This window comes from Ochotona curzoniae, unplaced genomic scaffold (assembly GCF_017591425.1).
Source record: "Ochotona curzoniae isolate NIBS_2020 unplaced genomic scaffold, NIBS_Ocur_1.0 contig_2294, whole genome shotgun sequence".
Classification (NCBI taxonomy): domain Eukaryota; kingdom Metazoa; phylum Chordata; class Mammalia; order Lagomorpha; family Ochotonidae; genus Ochotona; species Ochotona curzoniae.
In genome coordinates, this window is record NW_024465405.1 from 3,465,190 (window position 1) to 3,486,348 (window position 21,159).

The following is a 21,159-nucleotide window of genomic DNA, read 5'->3' on the forward strand; positions in this document are numbered from 1 at the left end:
TGAACTGGCACCCATATGGGATTCCAGTGTGTGCAAGGCGAGGACTTTAGCCACTGGGCTACCGTACCGAGTCCCCAAGCCAGTCTTAACTGCAGCCCCAGATCCCTGCCCCTGGAAAGTGTGTCCCTTCCCTGTTGAGGCTGCTTCCCTCTCTGTGCCAGAGCTCTTGCAACTGAAGCAGGTTCAGAGCGGGATGTTCCAGCCCGCTGGCGTTGTGTCTAGCTTTCCCCAATGGCTGGCACAGCTCGGCACAGCGTGTGCTGGCCCGGAGCCCTCTGGCTTCCCTGGGGCCTGTTGGTTGACTTCTCAGGAGAGCAGGGTCAGGGCTCCTGGGGCATGGGTTCGTGGAGCCGCTGGGCCGGGCTGGCAGAGGGCAGAGGCCGGGGCATTGCCTCGTGTTCTGCTGAAGTTGGTGCTTCCAGGTGCTGGGACTGTGAAGACAGTCTGAAACCAGCAGTGCCTTGAGCTGCGTGATTGCATTGCTGAATTCACCTTGGGAGGCTCATCCGATGCCCACTCGTGCCACGGCCGTACATCTCAGCAGAAAGTCTCCCTTCCGTGGAGGAGACATGGCCCGGGCTCAGTTCCTCTGTGTCTGCGTTGGGCTTTTCGAAGGGCTCAGCAGGGTGTTGGTGAAGCTGTATACCGACGACTGAGCGTTGCTGGCCACCAGGCCCACTGTCCCTCTCGGTAGGACAGTGCTCGTCCACACCGTGACCTCTGCTCACCCCTGCAGCCTATGGCTTCCTTGGAGTCAGCTCATGTCCCTTCAGGTGTGACCGGGAGTGCAGGGCACAGTGGAGCGTTCGTAAGCAGTGGAGTTGCAAAAGGCCCAGTGTGTTCTTGAAGTCCTTGCAGACACACACTGATGGAAAATGTGCCGTGAACAACTGTGTGTGTGTGTATTTCCATGTATCCAAATAAGCGTATCCCTTAGTTCCCATCATCCCACAGGGCTCTGGATGTGTCCCTTGTAGCCGAGTACCTGGTGCTTAGAAGGCTATGCGGCCTCTGGGAGGGAGCAGGTGCAGAGAACAGGCCGGTGAGGCCAGGAGGAGGACCCACAGGAAGAGGGGAAGTGAAGCCGGGGACCGCTCTGCGTGTTTTGTGAGACCTTTGGTTTGGGGTTGAGGGTTTTGCACGGGTGACTTAGAGGAGGAGGAAGTGGCTGGGTTCTGTAGCTCAGCAGTACAATGCTATTCCCTAAGCTGATGTCGCATACAGCGTTTGTCACTTGTTTATATTTTACTGTGCGTTGGAAGGCGTTGAGGGTTGGAAAGTGTTATTGCTTAGAATAAGCTTCAGGACTTAAAGTTGGGTTAGAGCCTGGGCGCGTGATGGTATAGGTGGGTCAGAGGAATGGTGCCCTCCGGGAAGTGTGGTTCGGGCTTCACCCTTTTGGAGGTCGCCTTGGTTCTCTGCTATCATGGAAGAGTCCATCCACCCTGCGTTGCTTCTCTGGTTTTGGGTCAGAGAGCTGTGCTGGCCGGCAGCCCAGGTGTGTGACACTGGTTGTCTCTCTCCCTCCCTCTCTGTCACTCTCTCTCTGCCCCTGGGGAAAAGGGACTCCCAGAGACCCATGCCTGAAAGAGGACAGAAGGGACTGTGGCTTTTTTCTGCTTGCGTGCTGTTCCAGTGTCTCCTTCCTTGAGCAGGTAGCCAGCCTTCCCTGGGAAGGAAGCTGGTCTGCTGTGAAGAGCTGTGCCTAGCAGAGAAGCGCCTGTCTCTCTTCCTTCAGGAGAGAGGACCTGTGGAAGGCGGTGCACTGACGGGACACCCTGGCTCACAGCGGTCTCTTGGGGAGCATGAGGGGTCCGCAGTGCTCTGGCGGTCACTGCCCAGGCTGTGTAGGCTCACAGCAGCAACTGGCCCTGCGGCAGCAGGTGAAGCATCGGGCTTGCGGGACCCCAGGACTCAGTTTCCCCACTGGCAGAGGTGCGGTTGGGGCTTTGGTCCCTTCCGTGCTGTAGGTCGTCTTTCCAGCCCGTTGACCGCCTGTAGTCTCCTTGTGCCGTGAATCTGCTGGGTGGGGGCCGGGTGGGTGTCAGAGTGTGCACGTGGCGTTTAGCGCCAGCCCTGCAAGCTTGGAACTTCCCAGGAATGGAGCCGGCCCGTGCCCGGAGGACTCCAGCTCTCTGCATGGCCCGGAAGAGTCGGCGTCACGTGGGGTCTAAGGCCTGTGGCGAGTGTATGCATGAGAGTGTTCCTCAGCCGGCATGCTCTGCACCACAGGTTGTGGGTGGGCTTGAGGGCCCATCTCGGGCAGCGCCCTGGCTGCAGCCCCTTCAGGGAGAGACCAGTGCAAGCCTTGGCCTCCCAGGCCCTAGACCAGGGACTCGACCCTGCCAGGGTGGGGAGGGCTTGAACGTGGCACTGTCATCGCCCTCTGTGGGACAGCCTCCCTCCCCGGACCGTGAATGCCAGGCCCCGCCTGTGCGTCCTCCCAGGGGGAGGGATTGAGGCTGTCATGATATAGTGGTTTTCTCTGCAGCGTCTCTGTCGGTGGAGATCAGATGCAGGCTGTGTGGGTCACGCACAAAGGTACCGAGAGAGAGGCAGGCTTGACTTCAGTCACTGTTGATTCCAACTCGTCCCCAGTTGTTGGCAAGTTGTGGCCTCTTCCTGGCTCCCAGCAGGTGGAGTCCACTCTCAGCACATCCCAGGTAGGACGGGCCTGTCTCCAGTGCTCGGTAGTCCCCCGGGTAGGACAGCCTGTCTCCAGTGCTCGGTGGTCCCCCGGGTAGGACGGCCTGTCTCCAGTGCTCGGTAGTCCCCCGGGTAGGACGGCCTGTCTCCAGTGCTCGGTGGTCCCCCGGGTAGGACGGCCTGTCTCCAGTGCTCGGTAGTCCCCCGGGTAGGATGGGCCTGTCTCCAGTGCTTGGTAGCCCCCTGGCTAGGACGGGCCCGTCTCCAGTGCTCGGTAGTCCCCCGGGTAGGACGGCCTGTCTCCAGTGCTCGGTAGTCCCCCGGGTAGGATGGGCCTGTCTCCAGTGCTTGGTAGCCCCCTGGTTAGGACGGGCCCGTCTCCAGTGCTCGGTAGTCCCCCAGGTAGGATGGCCTGTCTCCAGTGCTCGGTAGCCCCCCGGGTAGGACAGGCCCATCTCCAGTGCTTGGTGGCCCCCCGGGTAGGACGGGCCCATCTCCAGTGCTCGGTAGCCCCCCTAGGTCAGCGCTCAGCATACAGGACGCTGCAGCCTTGGGGATTGGGCTCACACCTGACCCTTTGCTCGGAGCCTTGCCATGGGCACTGTTTCTCGCTCAGCACCTGCTCAGTGCGACCCCTAGGGTGGCTTCGGAAGTCCTCTGGCCCTTTGCTTGGCATTGGGGGGTGGGCAGTTTGGGTTCACACCTGACCCCGACCTGACCCAAGGTCTTGCCGTGAGCGCTGCTGCTTCTGGCAGTCCTCTGGCCCCTTGCCTGTCGGGGGGGCGGTGGACAGTTTGTTGTCTCTCTTCCCAGTCGTCTGCCCGGCCAGTTCACTGGGAGCATTGTGAACCCGGGACCCAGCGCGGAGCTGGTGTCGTCATCCCCTCGGTGGCTCCGCTCACGGAGCCCGCAAACAAAAAGTGCATTCAGCCTGGCCGAGTCCGGCTGCTGGCCGCTCCAGGAGCGAGTGGGTTTGCTATTCCTGAAATTTAATCCCTCTTTCAGTACCACACAAAAGGCCCATGTCTACGGCGGGGACCTGATAGATTGCCTTTGTGCCCTGGGAGAAAAACAGCAGCGAGAGAGGCTGGTCTCCGTGGGGCCGCCGGGGGCTCTTGGCGGGAGCGGCGCCCGAGTCTGCACCTGAGACCCTCCAGACACCTGCTTGTCCCGACGCTTCAGCCAGGCCTGGCTCTCCCGAGGAGCAGGTGACCACCGCTGGAATGAGAAGTTGAGGGGACCAGCGTGAGAGCAGCTTCAGTCCTGGCTGCCGTTGGCTCGGGAGAGGAGTAAGAGACAGGTCTAGCTCTCCCTGTTCTTTGTTTGTTTGGGAGTCAGAAGGACACACACACAGAGGCCCCACATGCTGACAGCATCAGGGGTTGGCCACGTCAAGTGAGGAACTGCTAACTCAGTCCTGCTGTCACAGGCCGTGGGGTCCCAGTCACTGGAGCCAGCACCGCTCCCCCAGGGCCTGCGTTAGCAGAAACCGCAGTGAGGAGTCAGAGCTGGACGTTGAGCCCGGACACTGACGTGGGATGTGGCTGTGAACCAGTGCCCTAGTTGCCAGGCTGGGATGTTGGTGCTGATGAAACTGCTACTGCCAGGGGTGAACAGTGCCACATGGCGCCCATGGCCTGCTGCCCGCCGCGGCGGGAGGTGAGGAATGTCCTGTGGCCCGTGAGATGTCAGTGAGAGGAGTCCCTCTAAGCACACGTGGGATGTGTGCGACACTGCTGGCTGGTACACATGAATGGAGCGGATGGCACATCTTGCCACAGTTAGAGTAGGCTGCTTGTCTGTTTTGGGTCACCGCTGGCCGCCGACCCCCGTAGGTACAGTGGCAGGTTCCTGCTTTGCTGCCAGTCAGCCCTTCCGGGTGAGGAACGTCCTGTGAGCCACCTGACCGCATCTGCTGAGCATCAGCAGAAATGCAGTGCGATGGCTGCTCCTCCATTCCCTCTGACGGTCCATGCGTTGGCAGGGCAAGGGCTGCAGTGCTGCTGGCTGCAGCTCAGAGGCACCCTGGCACCCCGGCCTTGCCCGCTCCATCACTGTGCCTGGGGCACCGATGTGCGTGGCCCCTCTGTCCTAAAGCTCTTGCTGGAGCCTGCCTGGGACGCCCTCACACACAGACTTTGCGTGCTTGCCACCGGCCACTTCTGTGCTCCGTCACAGAGTCCAGGGGTCCCCTCTGTGCTGCAGGACACCCAGGCCACTGCCCTGAAACCCCCTTGATGGCCCTTGCATGTGATGCCTTCTGTGTCCCACGGCTTCTAGCCACTTCCTTCCTCAGATTTTATTTGGGCACCGCAAGCCTTTGTGGGCCAGCCACTGCGGGTTGGGGTTCCAGGAGATGAAGTCACTATTCTGTTGTTGTTAAAAAAAAAACGACGTAGGGTGGCGTCCATGCAACATGAAGCATGAAAGCCGCTGTTTCCGAGGTGGCACTTCATTGTATTGTGGGTCACCATCACTGCTGTTCCCAGAACGAAGGCATCGCCCCAAAAGGCAACCCGCAGTTCCTGCTCCATCTCCTTGGAACGTGCGCTGGCGGCGGGATCGGAGCCCTAGTCTGTGTCCCGTTCTGACTGGTGGTGGATGTTTGGAGATGGCTCTGTGTTTGCTGAAAAAAAGCGTGTGCATAAATTTGGAGAAGAGGTTATTTGGGAAGCAGAGAGAGGGAGAGACACCGCGCCTGCCTGCTGATTAACTCCCTGAACGCCTGAGACAGCTGGGACTGGACTAGGCTGAAGCCGGGAGGAGCCTGGCTCTCCCATGGGCGTGCTAAGTGCACGCGTGTCCACCGTGGACAGCACTGCCATGAACGTTGGTTGCAATTACTAGTTGTTCTGTGCTCGTCCTTAGGCACTTGGCAGGTCCATGTTGGACTCCTGGGCCACCTTGCCGCACAGGCCAGTGGTGCTCCATGCGGCAACATGGGCTGTGTCTTTTGCCATTGCCACAGCTCCTGATGCTGGCAGTGCCCTCTGAGGTCAGGTCATGGGGTTGGCCCTGTGGTCAGGTTTCAGTTGGCAGCCCTGAGATAAAAAAGGCGCCAGGTTTGGAAGTTCTCGGAGATAAGGATCCTTCAGGGAGACAGAGATGGTTTTCAGATGTGATTGACAGCGAAGCTTGCAGTGTCTGGGGGCGGTGAGCTGCCTGAGCACTGACCTGAGGAGCCCGGGAGGGGCCAGGACAGAGTGGCTGGTGATGCTGGGCCCGCCTGTCCCGTCCTGGCAGCAGCATCTGTCTCACTCCCCCGCATCACACTTGTCCCTCCTGACTGCGTCTTGTGGGCCTGCTTTCTGGGTGCCCAGGTCGGAGGCCGTTCTGGCCAGGACTCGGGTAACACTCTGATGGGAGCATGTTTCTGGCATCTGACTCCTCCCGCAGACCTCTCTCTGCTCCAATAGGCTCTGAACCTGCTCGTGTGTGTCGGAGTGGAAATAGCTCCCTGGTTAATAGTCAGTTCGCCATCCATTTGTGCCTTTTTCAGGATGACCTGGAGCCGTGAAGGTGCAAGGTCAAAGCCAGAGGGCAAGATGAGACCAGTGGGCTGAGGTCCGGTGGCCTCTGGCCAGGCTGTCCCAGGCGTTTGTCCTGGGTGTCGCTATCTGGCCACTGGAGAGCTGAGGAGGTGTCCTCCCGCTCTGTGGGCAGGGTCACGTGTCCCCAGCTGCCCTGCCAGTGGGGCTGAGAGTCTGAGGATTTGGCTGAACCCCTTGGCGTCCCTTCCTCCATCTCGGTTGTCTGGTGTGGGGCTTCAGGCAGGGGCCCGGTGGCATGAGCGGCAGCCGAATTTCTATACTGCCACTAAGTGAGGCCATTCCGAGGGACGCTGGGCAAGCCCCCTGCGCTGTGTGACTGTCCCTGAAGAGATGGCCTTGTGCAGGCCTGGCCTAGAGGCCAGGAACCAGCCGTACATGCCCCGTGACTCATTTTGTGTCTGGTTTCTTTGGGCCTGTGGGAACAGCCAGGGGAGACTGAGGCAGGGACTGCCTGCAGCCCATACCCCCGGTGCAGCTGTGCCCCTCCGTGCAGCTGTAAGGAGCTAAGATGAGGTCCTTTCTCCTTGGAGGCCTGGCTAGCCCTCTGTCTGCTGGCCTTTTAACAAGAGCGGGGTTTGAACTGGGACACAGGGAAGGGCCAAGGGACACTGGAGGGCAGAGCTCGGAGTCCAGGAGTTCCAGCCAGGAAGAGAGCCGGTGGGCCACTCACCCAGCCAGCAGATGCCTTGAGCTGGCACTTCTGACTTCCAGGATGGCTAAGGTGCAAGTCCTCTTCTCACAGCCCACCTGGGCTGCCTCCTGGGGCTTTGTCACAGTGACCCTCGAAGGCCGTGCTGTCCTCCACCCCAGCCCTGCCTTGCCCCCTTTTCCTTCGTGGCCCATGGTCCCTCTTGGTGGCCACCAAGTCCGTGTGGCCAGGCTCTTTTTTACTGGACTTGTAGTGGACAGTGTTCGCCTGTGCTCTCTCCAGGTTCTCCTGTGGGCGCGAAGTCTAAGAGCCACATGGCTGGTTTTGTTTTTGTTTTTGTTTTCTCATGCTGTGCATTTTTCACAAACTTTGAAAGACCCCCTCATAAGCATGTTTGTTGGCTTATTTCTTGTGCAACAAAATAGACATACCTTTTCATTTTTCCACGAGTTTTTGCAAGCCCCCACTTGCTCCCTCTGGCTTCTCAAAGCCCTCTCTCTGGTCGGCTGGTGGTCTCTGGATTTCTTGCACCCGGGCGTTTATTTTTTCTTTAGTTCTGGTCTTGCCTTTTTCCTTGGCTTCCTGATTCTGACATAACCAGTCACTACGGACTTAGCCACAGTGCGACTTTGTTATCTGGAAGTTCAGGGGCTTGGAGCCGCCGCTCCTGGGGCCTCGAGGTGCAGCCGGGGAGCCTGTTCCTTGCCCCTCCTGGCATCCAGGAGCTGCCCGTGACCCCTGGCTCCCAGCCCTGCTCGCTCCGACCCTTCACCAGTGAGGTCACCTTCTCTGGCCGTAGCCTTCCTGTCCTCTCCTGGCAGGAGGAGGCCTTGTGGCCATATTGGCCAACCTGTGCAGTCCCATCTCATGTGCTGTGGGCTTTTTTTTTTTTTCTTTAATTTTCTTAAGGTTGATTTTATATGTTTGAAAAGGCAGGGTTCCAGAGAGAGATGCTCACACAGGGACAGGTCTTCCATCTGCTGGCTCCTCATAAATGAACATAGTGACCTGTACTGGGCAGGCCAGCAGCCTGGGGCTGGGAACTCCTTCCGGGTCTTTCACGTGCATGGCAGAGGCCTAAGGGGTCATCTTCCGCTGCTCTCCCAGGCCCCTGATAGCAGGGAGCTGACCAGAAGTGGAACAACCAGAGCTTAAACTGGCACCCACAGGGGATGCTGGCATCCTAGGCAGTGGCCCAGCATGCTGTGCCCTCTCTAATTCTGCGTTCATTTTTACTCTTAGATGTTTAGCTGGAGATTTGAGGTGGGTGCTTTTCAGCTTGGAAAAACAGCACAGAAATTTACATCCACTGTGAGTTAGACCCACCCTTGCCTTTCTCAAACACACGGAGGTGGAAGGCAGCAGGTGGCTTGCCACGTGTCCCTGCCGTCTTGGGGTGCCTGCCAGGGTCGTGCTTCTGATCTGGTGTGGACTGGCAGTGAAGCTCATCTGGGGGCTTGCTGTGCATGGAGCGGTGTGGGGAGTGGGCACACCGAACCATGTGGGGACGACATGGCATTCTCGGATGTAGCCCCGCCCAGGGGTGCCACAGGAGACAGGGCCCGGGGGCAAGCAGGAAGGGGCTGTGGCACTCTCCGCCAGAGGGGCTGGGGAGTGGTGGTGTAAGAAACATCTCCTGGTAAACATAGTAGGCATAAGGATTTTAGGCAGCTTTTAGCTAATGGTGAGTCTACTACCTCGGCATGCACAGGCAGACACAGACACACACACACAGGCACACACGCACACACACACACACACACACACACACACACACACACAGAGGCAGACACAGACACATACACACACACAGGCACACACGAGTTGAGAAAGACCCGAGGCTGCCCTCCCATTGAATTGGGTAAATAGAGAGTGGCCCCTTGCCTGGCCGCAACCACCTTGCTGACCTGGGAAGTGCAGTGGTGACCTCTGGTGGCTGGCTCAGCTGGCAGGGCCCCATGGGTCTGGAATGGTGGAGGAGGTGGGACGGTGAGTCTGGGGGACAGGCCTGACTTCTCCCGATACTCAGGATCTCCAGGAGCCGGGTGGACGACACCGTCCCTCTGAGGGCCAGCCTGGAGTCCTGGGCGTGGGGCTGTCCGATGTGGCCGTGGGGGAGCCTCCTGCCCCCATGTGTCCCTGGGAGCTGTGCCTGAGGCTGCCTAGCCCACTCTGCCAGGCAGGGGTTTCTTGTCAACCAGCTGCTGCCCCCCTGTGTCCTGTCCTCGTGAGTGTGTGCCATAGGCTGTGCCGGACTCCTCGTGCCAGTGCTGGGCATGTGACCGACATGGCCCAGTGCAGAGAATGTGTCTTGGGGGGCACGTCCTCTTGGCTCTGACAGGAGGTGGGGGCAGTGGCTCGGGGTGGCTCGAGACTGGCTGGGGAGGAGGAGCAGCATTTGCAGGGTCCTTCATGTACCGTCCCTGGCCTGTTAGTGGACTGTGTGCGCGAAGGCGTGCCAGTGACCAGTGCCAGCCAGGGTGCAGTGACCAGGGGGCGGATTGCAGTTCTGTGAAGGCTGACACGCGGGCCGTGCAGCTGTGTCTGACAGCCGATTCTTCCACTTGGCTATGGAGAAATGCTCGTTTGGCCCTTCCTGGGGCACGTGAATTGGGGCCTCAGTTGGAGCATTTTCGAGCTGTTTGTTGGGAAATGGCATTATCCAGATATAAACATGATGGTCAGAATAGCACTGAAAGTTTTTTTTTTTTTTTAATTTTTATTTGATGGTGATTGGCATGGTGACACTATAGGACAGTTCTCTGCCTGCCAGCACCAGCATTCCGTATGGGCTGTGGACCATGTCCAGGCTCTTTCATCTCCGATCCAGTTCTTTGTTTACGGCCTGGGAAAGCAGCAGAGGATGGACCAAGTCCTTGCCCATGGGGGAGACCCGGAGGAGACTCCTGGCTCCTGGCTTCGGATCAGCTCAGTTCTGATTGTTGCAGTTATTTGGGGAGTGAACCAGCAGGTGGAAAACCTCTCTCTGTCGCTCCTTCTTTCTCTGTAAAAGCTGCTTTTCAATCAATCAATCAATCAATCAATCAATACATCTTTAGAAATGCTGGAGCATGCGGGTGAAAGTGCTGCCATGCACTGGCCTGCTGCGTAGATAACTGCGTGCTGTGAGCTCGGTGCACGGCACCCTTGGGGGACAGGGACCCGAGCAGTTGGGCCAGCACTGCTGCCATCCAGGGCGTGGCTCAGGAGTCAGATCCAGGCCCTCCAGGTGCCCTCCCCGGAGTGCCCTTTTCTTTACTGGTCAGCTGAGCAGAGGCCTGAATGCCCTCATCACCCCCAGTGCGCACTGGGTGGGAGAGCGGGGCAGCAGGCCCGATGGGCCACCAGGAAGCCTTTGTTTTCTGGCTGTGGAGTGACCAGAGCTGTGTGTCTGCCTGGCTGCAGGGTGGGGTCAGGGTCTCCAGGGTGACGAAGAGGGGGCCGTGCTTTGGCTTGGTGGGGGGCGGTTGGCTGAGTGAACCTGCCGGCGGCCGCTGTGGCAGATGGCACAGTCCAGGCTCAGCCCAGAGGGTCCTGTGGGCCTGCTGCTCGCAGGCATCGGACGCGCTATTTTCGGCATCAGAGGTTTTGGTCTCCATTGTTAAATGGAAATTGTGATGGGGGAAGGCAGTTCTCAGAGTTCCCCATGGGAAGAACATTAGTGAGTGGAAGGGAAGTGGGGCTTTGTCCGCCCCAGGCCTCCTGCTCACCACACGTCATGCCCCTCGCTCGCACCACGCAGCCCTCCTGGCCGAGATGCCGCTTTAGACGGCCAGCTGCGCTCGGTCACATCTGGCCTTTGAGGAGAGCAAAATCTGGACGGACATGGCTGTGGTACGGAGCGCAGCAGTTAGCGGCCCCCGCTGCCAGGTCCGTGGGAGGGCATGCTGCCCTCGGGGGTCGTGAGGGTCCTTCCACTATGGACAGTTGTGCCTTGTCCGTTGTCCCTCCCCACACCCCCTAAGGGGGTCCTGGCACCGTCAGACCAAGATCCGCAGAGGGGTCCCCACAAGCTTGTATTTTGGCTGATTCTGGAATCTTCATTGGCCCCGTGCTCACTGGTGGCTGGGATTCCTGCTGTTTTGTATGTCTGGGCTTGTTCCACGCTGCTGGGTCGACCGGGGAGTGTGGCCTCCCCAGGCGGTGGCACGGTGGGCGAGGACAGGCCCTGCTGTTGGAAGGCTGGCCTGGCCAAGAAGCTACATGCGATTTTATTTTTAAAGCTTTATTTGGAAGGTGGAGTTAGGAAAGGAGAGAGAGCAAGAGCTGAGGCTGGGCCGGGCTGAACGCAGGAGCCAGCAGCTTCCTCTGGGTTTCTCAGGCGGGTGCAGCGGCCCGGCACTTGGGCCGCCTTGCGCTGCGTTAGCCAGGTGCACCAGCTGCCCTGCGTTAGCCGGGTGCACCAGCAGGGAGCCAGGTTGTAAGTGGAGCAGCTGGGACTTGATCTAGTGCTCCTGTGGAATGCTGGTGTTCCATGCTGAAGCATGGTAGTGGGCTGGAAACAGGAGTGTGTCTGAGGCTTGGGGTGGCGCCCCTGCGTGGGGTTGGGCCAGGGCTGGGTCTACAGCCCTGCAGCCCATGGCTTGGCTGGAGTGGGCGTCTGTAGTTTCCGGGAGCAGAGGTGTCCCAGGAGACTTACTCTGTGTAGCAGCTCCAGGGGTGTTCCCGTGGGCAGGGAGCGCCTGGCAGGGCGGCCCTGTGTACCTGGCCTGGTGTGAGAGGGCTGGAATGGCTGGGCTCCAGCTGTCACTGCAGGCCTGTGGTGTCACCACCGCGACCTACGGCACTGCAGCTGGCCTCTACGTTGGCTGCTTTCTTGATGGGGGAGGAAGGACCACCCGGGTACAGGTGAGCTCTCTGTGTGCTGGGGTGGGTGGTGGGCTTCAGAGACACAGGCCACCCAAGGGAATCACACAGAGCAGGGTGCTTTCAAAACTTAATGTAATGGCCCCAGTGCGGTAGCTTAGCAGCTGAAGTCCTCACCTTGCATGCATCAGGATCCCATATGAGCAGTGGTTCTAATCCAGGCGGCCCCACTTCCCATCCAACTCCCTTGATGCACCTGGAAAAGCAGTTGAAGACTTGGGATCCTGTGCCCATGTGGGAGAAGAGGCTTCTGGTTCCTGGCTTCGGATCAGTGCAGCTCCGGCTATTGTGGTCTCTTGGGGAATGAATCAGTGGATGGAAGATCTTCTCTGTCTCTCCTCCTCTCTGTATATCTGACTTTCCATAAAAAATAAAATAAATTAAAAAAAAACTTTAATGTCGTTTTAAGACGATTTTCGGTGTGTTACAATCTCTGTTGTAATTCTTTGGTTCAGTTTTACCTGCCTGATTTACATGTTATATTTCTGAAAAGCTTTAAAAGAGAAAAGCCTCCACGACTTTTGGTTTTATGGAAGCAGGTGTGTGACGTAGACTATGTGCGTGTGTGTAACGTAGACTGCGTGCGTGTGTGTGTAACGTAGACTGCGTGCGTGTGTGTGTGTAACCTAGACTGCGTGCGTGCGTGTGTGTGTGTAATGTAGACTGTGTGTGTGTAACGTAGACTGCGTGCGTGTGTGTGTGTAACCTAGACTGCGTGCGTGTGTGTGTGTAATGTAGACTGTGTGTGTGTAACGTAGACTGCGTGCATGTGTGTGCGTGCGTGTGTGTGTAACGTAGACTGCGTGCGTGTGTGCGTGTGTGTAATGTAGACTGTGTGTGTGTAACCTAGACTGCGTGCGTGTGTGTGTGTAACCTAGACTGCGTGCGTGTGTGTGTGTAACGTAGACTGCGTGCGTGTGTGCGTGTGTGTAATGTAGACTGTGTGTGTGTAACGTAGACTGTGTGCGTGTGTGCGTGTGTGTAATGTAGACTGTGTGTGTGTAACGTAGACTGCGTGCGTGTGTGCGTGTGTGTAATGTAGACTGTGTGTGTGTAACGTAGACTGCGTGCGTGTGTGTGTGTAACCTAGACTGCGTGCGTGTGTGTGTAACCTAGACTGCGTGCGTGTGTGCGTGTGTGTAATGTAGACTGTGTGTGTGTAATGTAGACTGCGTGCGTGTGTGTGTGTAACCTAGACTGCGTGCATGCGTGTGTGTGTGTGTAATGTAGACTCTGTGTGTGTGTGTGTAACGTAGACTCTGTGTGTGTGTGTGTAACGTAGACTGCGTGCGTGTGTGTGTGTAACCTAGACTGCGTGCGTGCGTGTGTGTGTGTGTAATGTAGACTGTGTGTGTGTGTGTGTGTGTAATGTAGACTGTGTGCGTGTGACGTAGACTGCGTGTGTGTGTGCGTGTGTGTAATGTAGACTGTGTGCGTGTGACGTAGACTGCGTGTGTGTGCGTGTGTGTAATGTAGACTGTGTGTAACCTAGACTGCGTGCATGCGTGTGTGTGTGTAATGTAGACTGTGTGTGTGTAACGTAGACTGCGTGCGTGTGTGCGTGTGTGTAATGTAGACTGTGTGTGTGTAACGTAGACTGCGTGCGTGTGTGTGTGTGTAATGTAGACTGTGTGTGTGTAACCTAGACTGCGTGCGTGTGTGTGTGTGTAATGTAGACTGTGTGTGTGTAACGTAGACTGCGTGCGTGTGTGTGTGTAACGTAGACTGCGTGCGTGTGTGTGTGTGTAATGTAGACTGTGTGTGTGTAACGTAGACTGCGTGCGTGTGTGTGTGTGTGTAATGTAGACTGTGTGTGTGTAACCTAGACTGCGTGCGTGTGTGCGTGTGTGTAATGTAGACTGTGTGTGTGTAACGTAGACTGCGTGCGTGTGTGCGTGTGTGTAATGTAGACTGTGTGTGTGTAACGTAGACTGCGTGCGTGTGTGTGTGTGTAATGTAGACTGTGTGTGTGTAACGTAGACTGCGTGCGTGTGTGCGTGTGTGTAATGTAGACTGTGTGTGTGTAACGTAGACTGCGTGCGTGTGTGTGTGTAACCTAGACTGCGTGCGTGCGTGTGTGTGTGTAATGTAGACTGTGTGTGTGTAACGTAGACTGCGTGCGTGTGTGCGTGTGTGTAATGTAGACTGTGTGTGTGTAACGTAGACTGCGTGCGTGTGTGTGTAATGTAGACTGTGTGTGTGTAACGTAGACTGCGTGCGTGTGTGTGTGTGTAATGTAGACTGTGTGTGTGTAACGTAGACTGCGTGCGTGTGTGTGTGTAACCTAGACTGCGTGCGTGTGTGTGTGTGTAATGTAGACTGTGTGTGTGTGTGTGTAACCTAGACTGCGTGCGTGTGTGCATGTGTGTAATGTAGACTGTGCGTGTGACGTAGACTATGTGCGTGTGTGCGTGTGTGTAATGTAGACTGTGTGTGTGTAACGTAGACTGCGTGCGTGTGTGTGTGTAACGTAGACTGCGTGCGTGTGTGTGTGTGTAATGTAGACTGTGTGTGTGTGTGTGTAACCTAGACTGTGTGCGTGTGTGCATGTGTGTAATGTAGACTGTGCGTGTGACGTAGACTATGTGCGTGTGTGCGTGTGTGTAATGTAGACTGTGTGTGTGTAACGTAGACTGCGTGCGTGTGTGTGTGTAACCTAGACTGCGTGCGTGCGTGTGTGTGTGTGTAATGTAGACTGTGTGTGTGTGTGTGTGTAACGTAGACTGCGTGCGTGTGCATGTGTGTAATGTAGACTGCGTGCGTGTGTGTGCGTGGTACAGGTCAGCACCTCACGGTGTTTTTTGGCTTTGAGGGTTTTTCCAAAAATGTGTATTCCAATGACATCAGTATGACAGATGAATCAAAAGGTGGATTGGATTCTCAGGTTAAGGACACTCGGAGTTTGGATCTTGCCGCAGTCGTAGGGTCCTGTGCCATCGACGGAATATTCCTGAGGCGGTGAGAGCGAGTCAGAGCACAGGGAGCCCAGCTTGGTGCACCGTGCGGCCAGGAGTGCGGCCAGGAGTGGGGGACAGTGCTGCTGCTGCCACCTGCACGTCCTCCCTGGTCTTTAGGATGCTGCCCCCTGCTGGTGCGTGGGAAGACCCTGACCGGCCTGTCTCTGTCCTTACACTAAGTAGCTATCCTCATCTCTCCCCTCCCCCAGTTTAAGCATCTTCTTATTTCACCTAAAGAAGCCAACCAGAGTCAGAGATGACCTCCGCCTCTGTCTCTCCTGGGCAGAGGAGCAGGTCTGAAGCGGCTGCCGAAGAATCATAAACACGAAGAATATTTTAGATTCTTAGTTCATGAGGAAAAAAAAAAGTATTAAGAAAAACAAAATACCTGTGAGTGTCAGGACTTTTATGTCCCCAAATTTCTCTTTAGCTGCATTTTGTTCTTGAATTTCTTGTATTCCTCTTGATCTGTATAGCTTTTCGGGTTGAGTTTATATTTTTAAAGTTTATTTATTTGAAAGGCAACATTAATAGAGAAAGACAAAGGTGTTTCATCTGCTGGTTCACGTCCCAGATGGTGGCAGTGGCCGAGGCTGCGCCAGGCAGAAGCCGGGAGCTGGACCCGGGTCTCCCGTGTGGGTTGCAGGGGTCAGACACTCGGCCTGTCTTCTCTGCTTTGTCAGGCTGTTAACAGTCTGCCGGGTTGCCAGTGGAAAAGCCGGGACTTGAACCAGTGCCCATGCAAAATATCTGTGTCAGCCGCTGTGGCTCTACTCGCTGTTGCACAATGCTGGCCCTGGGTTGCAGTTTAAATCACAGAAATGTTAGTGTGAGAGAATCTGCACGTTTCTAAAAAGGATGTGACCTCACCCCACCTTGAGGAGGTAGCTGGACTCAGAACTGTGTCCATGGTGATGGGAGGGGTTGGGCAGCTCAGGACTATGGGAGGCAGGTGCGGAGCCTTGGAGCCCAGGGCAGTTCAGGCGCAGGGTACACCCCAGGAGCTCAGGGCACCCCAGGAGCCCAGGACTGCTCAGGTGCAGGGTATCCCAGGAGCCCAGGGCAGCTCAGACGCAGGGTACACCCCAGGAGCCCAGGGCAGCTCAGGCGCAGGGCATCTCAGGAGCCCAGGGCAGCTCAGGCGCAGGGTACACCCCAGGAGCCCAGGGCAGCTCAGGCGCAGGGCATCTCAGGAGCCCAGGGCAGCTCAGGCGCAGGGTACACCCCAGGAGCCCAGGGCAGCTCAGGCGCAGGGCATCTCAAGAGCCCAGGGCACCTCAGAACTCACAGTGATGCCCTGATAAATTCCTCCACCTACTCAGGTTAGAAGTTTGCTTCGGAAAGAGAGTGGGGAGGCTCCAGGAAACCGAGGGTGCCTGAGGAAGCTGGTGAGGTTTTGCTCCTGGCAAACACTGCTCCACTCCCCATGCAGCCCTCAGAGTGGGTGTTCGGGAAAGCTGGGCTCTGGGGAGCAAGCGCCCTGCCCAGCCAGATGTGAGGTTAGCTCACAGTTTGTTACACGGCTTGCAAGGATAGATGCTCTTGGAGGATGCCCTTTCTGAAGTTGGGCGGCACCTCACTATCACACACATTTCCTGTTGCCCACATACCTGCTCAGGTTTCTGCTGTGACAAATACGCCTGGCACAGGAATCCTGCTGTTTGTAATTTACAAAAGCATTATAGTGTGTGGATTTGGCTGTGCCAGCTATGCATTTCTTGGGGATGCATTTTCAGCAGGCACCAGTAGATGGCGGGAGTGAGATGTGCAGATGCTGGGGACATGCACTAAATCCGCCACCAAGGTGGACTCACTCTAGGAGATTGTTGGCTGGGCCCGCCCGGAATCAACAGCTGATGCTTTGTGAGAAATTGACAAAAGCTAACTCCGGAAAGCAGGTGAAGTGGCAAAGGCTTTTCCTGAACATTTCGTAATTAAAGGATAGTAAGTTACAGTTGGATGTAGAGGAAGTTACAGTGTTGCCTGAGAGTGACTGATAATAGCAGTGCCCTGTGTCTGTACTTTTAAAGATTTATTTTTGGACCAGGGGGCGTGACCTAGCAGCTAAAGTCCTTGCCTTGAATGTCCCAGGATCACATTATGGGCCCCGGTTCTAATCCCAGCGGCTCCACTTCCCATCCAGCTCCCTCCCTCCCAGCATCCATCCACTTCCCATTAGGCCTGGGAAGGAAGTCGAGGATGGCCTAATGCTTTGAGTTCCTGCACCCGGGTGGGAGACCTGGAGGAAGTTCCTGGCTCCTGGCTCCTGAACAGCACAGCACTGGCCATTGCGCTCACTTAGGGAGTGATTCATGAGACGAAAGATCTTCCTCTCTGTCTCTCCTCCTCTCTGTATATCTGACTTTGTAGTAAAAAAATAAGTAAATCTTTAAAAAATAAAGATTTATTTTTATTTTTATGGCTGGAACTGTACTGATCTGAATCCAGGAGCCAGAAGCCTTTTCTGGGTCTCCCACGCGGGTGCAGGTTCCCAAGACTTTGGGTTGTCCTCGACTGCTTTCCCAGGCCTCAAGCAGGGAGCTGGATGGGAAGTGAGGCTGCTGGGATTAGAACCGCCTCGCATATGGGATCCTGGCATGTTTAAGGCAAGGAAGGACTTTAGCTGCTAAGCCGCTGTGCCGGGCCCTGTGTCTATACTTTTAAATGCTCACCTTGTTATAGCCATGATTACAGACACTGCATGTGACACCTTGACCCCATTGCTACTGTAATCACACACCCCATGCATATGCTCTGCTCACGCACAGCCATGTGCACACCCTCCAGCTCGGGCCTTGGCATCCTGGGTGCTTGCACCTCGACTGTTTTCTAGCCTGCCTCCTGGGCTGCGAGTCCTGAGCTGAGCCCATGCCGTCGGGGTCCTGGGTGCTGAGCCCGTGCCGTCGGGGTGCAGGGTGCTGAGCCCATGCCGTCGGGGTCCCGGGTGCTGAGCCCATGCCGTCGGGGTCCCGGGTGCTGAGCCCATGCCGTCGGGGTGCAGGGTGCTGCAGCTCTTATTAGGCTGCAGTGCTCTGGGCTCACAGGTTCCTGGGTGAAGTGTTCCACATGAAGCTTGTCTCCACTTCCCTTTTGGGTTACTCAGCTCTGGGATGGCCGAGAAAGTGTAAGGGCTGGGCAGGAGCTGCTTCGCTTTAGCTGTGTCTGATGCCCTGTCCCTCCGGGTGTGTGGTGCCGTAGCTGTAGTGGCCCAGGCCTGAAGGATGCTGAGGCCTGTTTGCCAAGCACCTCCTGGGAAGGCCCATTTAGGGCACTTCCTAGAGTGTCCATTTGCTGTCCTCACTATGTGTCACTGCGGAAGGACAGGCTCTGAGTGAAAAAGATCCAGGACCCCTGTGTTTCTGCAGAAAGTTCCCAGGGGCTGGTGCATATAGGGGGACGTGGGGGGGACAGGCGTTGAGGAGTGGTGTGACCATGTGCTCTTGGCAGTCCGACCGCCTGCACAGTGACCGACAAGGCAGGCTCCTGGTCAGTAGGTGTGGCTCTGACCCAGCTGCCCCACAGGTGGTGCAGGAGGTGGGGGTCTCCTGGGGGAGGCAGGAGCCGCTCACCGTCCTGAGGCTGGAGCCACTGCGTCGTGTGATGCTGCTGCAAGCTGGGGAGCCCGTGGGCCTGGGCGGGTGGCCGGACGCAGCAGAGGCCTCCCCTCCTCCTTTCTGGGTTGCTGCTGCCCCCTGGGGAGCTTCGGGTCCCAGAGGGAGGCCTGGCTGAGTGTTGTCTCATTTATGGGTGGGGAGTAATCCTGGACTTGCTCTGTTTGCTAGACCAGTGGCTTCGTCCAGAAAGCACCTCCATGTTGAGCTCTTCAGTGCATGCTATAAATATTTAACCCTGGGGCTGCGGTTCAGGCCCGGGAGCCTGTGGCCGCCCTGGTTGGTGTCTGTAGGGCTGGGTCCTGGGCCTGGGAGCCTGGGAGCCTGTGGCCGCCCTGGTCGGTGTCCGTAGGGCTGGGTCCTGGGCCTGGGAGCCTGTGGCTGCCCTGGTTGGTGTCCGTAGGGCTGGGCCTGGGAGCCTGTGGCCGCCCTGGTTGGTGTCCGTAGGGCTGGGTCCTGGGCCTGGGAGCCTGTGGCCGCCCTGGTTGGTGTCCGTAGGGCTGGGGCCTGGGAGCCTGTGGCTGCCCTGGTTGGTGTCTGTAGGGCTGGGACCCGGAAACCTGAGGCCACGCTGGTTGGTGTCCGTAGGGCTGGGCCTGGGAGCCTGTGGCCGCCCTGATCGGTGTCCGTAGGGCTGGGCCTGGGAGCCTGGGAGCCTGTGGCCGCCCTCGTTGTTGCCTGTGGGGCAGGTACAGTTCTGATGCCTTCTGATCCTTGGCCGGATTCCACTTGCTATACCACTGCTTGTGTTTGTACCCATGCTAGGCTGACTTGATGCTGCCATGAAAGCTTCCAGCTGCCGGGCAGAGGGCCACCCAAGGTCACCACAGCCAGAGGGACATGTGGGCTTCCGGGCTGGGGGAGGCGCTCTTTCTTCTCCCTCAGCTTTACACAGCAGGAATCAGATCATAGAGAAGATGGGGTGCTAAGGAGACTGGGAGAGGGGTCCCCGACTCTGCTGTGTTGCCCTCTTCCCAGGAGGCTGAGCTGCGGAGGACCCCGGGGGGTATGTGTGCCACATGTGCTTGGATTGGCTAACCAGGTATGTGGGCAGTGACATGTGACACGGGGCCTGACTGCAAGGTAGATTACAAAAAGCTTCATGGTCTTTACCTGGGTTTCTGCATCCCCTGCTGTTGCTCATGTGCTTCTAGAACCTTCCACAGATGGCCGTGAGATAGGCTTATGGGGGTGGGTGACTGGTTCCACTTGGGCCTGTCCTCTCAAGGTGGGGGCTGGCTTCTTGAGGCCATGCTGCGAGGGCACTTGATGAGTACCTGTTGCCATCTGGGCAGCCCTGTGCCGTGGACGTGGGACCAGGAAGAGGCTCAGGACAGCAGCTGTATCCAGGGTGAAGGAGGTCAGAGAAGCCCATGGTGCAGCCACAGTCACCTCCTGGATGCCAGCTTCAGAGATGGTGAGGGGAGCCCCCGATTACTGTCATCCACTTCCTTGTTTGTCCCCACGAAAGCCCTGATCTTCATTGGTCATCTACTCCTTCTGCAGGTGCAGGTTCAGTCCCTTACCCAAAACCCAAAGGGCTGCTCCAAGCCTTGGCCACCACACACGGCTCTGCCAGCTCTCACCCTCAGCTGGGCAGCGCCAGCACCACTGTGGGGGCTGCCCGCTGGCTGCGATAATGGCAAGGCTTTGTTTTCTCAGAGTCCGGGACCAAGGTGTCATTTCTGGGGATGCGTCCCAGCTGCCTCCCCGTGTCCTCGCATGACCTTTGTGTGCTGGGGGAGAGGAGGCGGGAGCTGCGGTCCCGTTGTCTTCCCGTAGGAGCAGGGTCCCTGGAGCTTCCTGTAGTCACACTGGGGGCAGGGCTGTGGCATCACAGCAGATCCCGGGTTTCTGCCCACGCCTCTTGGCTGCTTGCCATCTGTCACATCCATCCCTGAGGCCCAGGTGCCATCACCTTGGGCTCTCTGTCAGCACCCTCCTGGCAGGGCCGCCCTAGTCGGTGCCTTGCGTGGTCCCTCTTGGGCACTGTTTTCTGTTTTCCACAGTAGTCCTGTGTTTGCTCACTGCTGCCTGCTTGAGGCTGCTGCCCTGCCAGCTCCCCAAGGGCACTGAGGTATACCAGGTGGCACGTGCCCTGTAGGAGTTTACCGAGTGACTCAGTGCAGGACAGGTCAGTAGCTGTCCCAGCTGGGAAGCCACAGAGGCCAGTGTGGAGTGTGGCGAGCGCCCTGCGGTGTAGTTGCGATGCCTTCTCTCCTGTTCCAAAGTCATATTGGATCCTGTAGGTGTGGCTCATTTTGGTGGTGGTTTATGTAAAGAAGCGGCTCTTTATCCTTCCCGCTGAGTGTGTCTCTCTGTGTTAGTGTGGCCTGCTGTCTTCTCTTTTACTTCACAGCGCGATGGTCAGTGTTGGGGCCGTGGAATGCTCGCTGTGGTTGGTGCCAGCGTCCCCACGGTTCACCAAGTCCAGGTTAAGCTCGCGTGTCAGGAAGAGGCACGCGACATCCTGGTTCTCCCCTATACGAGACCCTCATGGCGTGGACCACTCACTGGTCCTTCTAAAGTTCATGGGTGACGGCCTCGTCTCAGGGTCCCTCCTTCTGTTCCTCCCTCCCTCCCTTCTTTCATTCCTTCATTCATTCCCAGCAACCTGCTAGAAAAATTGGACAACAAAAGCTGTGTTCCTGGCAGGTGGGTCTCAGTTCTTTCACTTGTTTTCATCCTGTGGGTTTTTGTTTGTTTGTTTTTTCCTTTTAAGGTAACTGGACTCCCCGGCCCTCACTATCTAGGCAGTTTGCGGAACTTGAGTCAGGAATGTCATTTCAAATGCCGAGTTTATTTACACTGACCATTCCTTGTGCAGTTGGTCTATGCCAGCAAACGTCGGGAACCATGTGAGCAAGTGGAACTGAAGG

The 21,159-nt window shown here is 57.2% G+C and overlaps 1 protein-coding gene across 5 annotated transcripts in view; it reads left to right on the forward strand.

Moving 5' to 3' along the window:
* The window catches only part of AGAP1 (ArfGAP with GTPase domain, ankyrin repeat and PH domain 1), a 418,839-nt gene that overhangs the window by 53,847 nt on the left and 343,833 nt on the right, over window positions 1–21,159 (forward strand). The gene's annotated exons all lie outside the window — the stretch shown is intronic.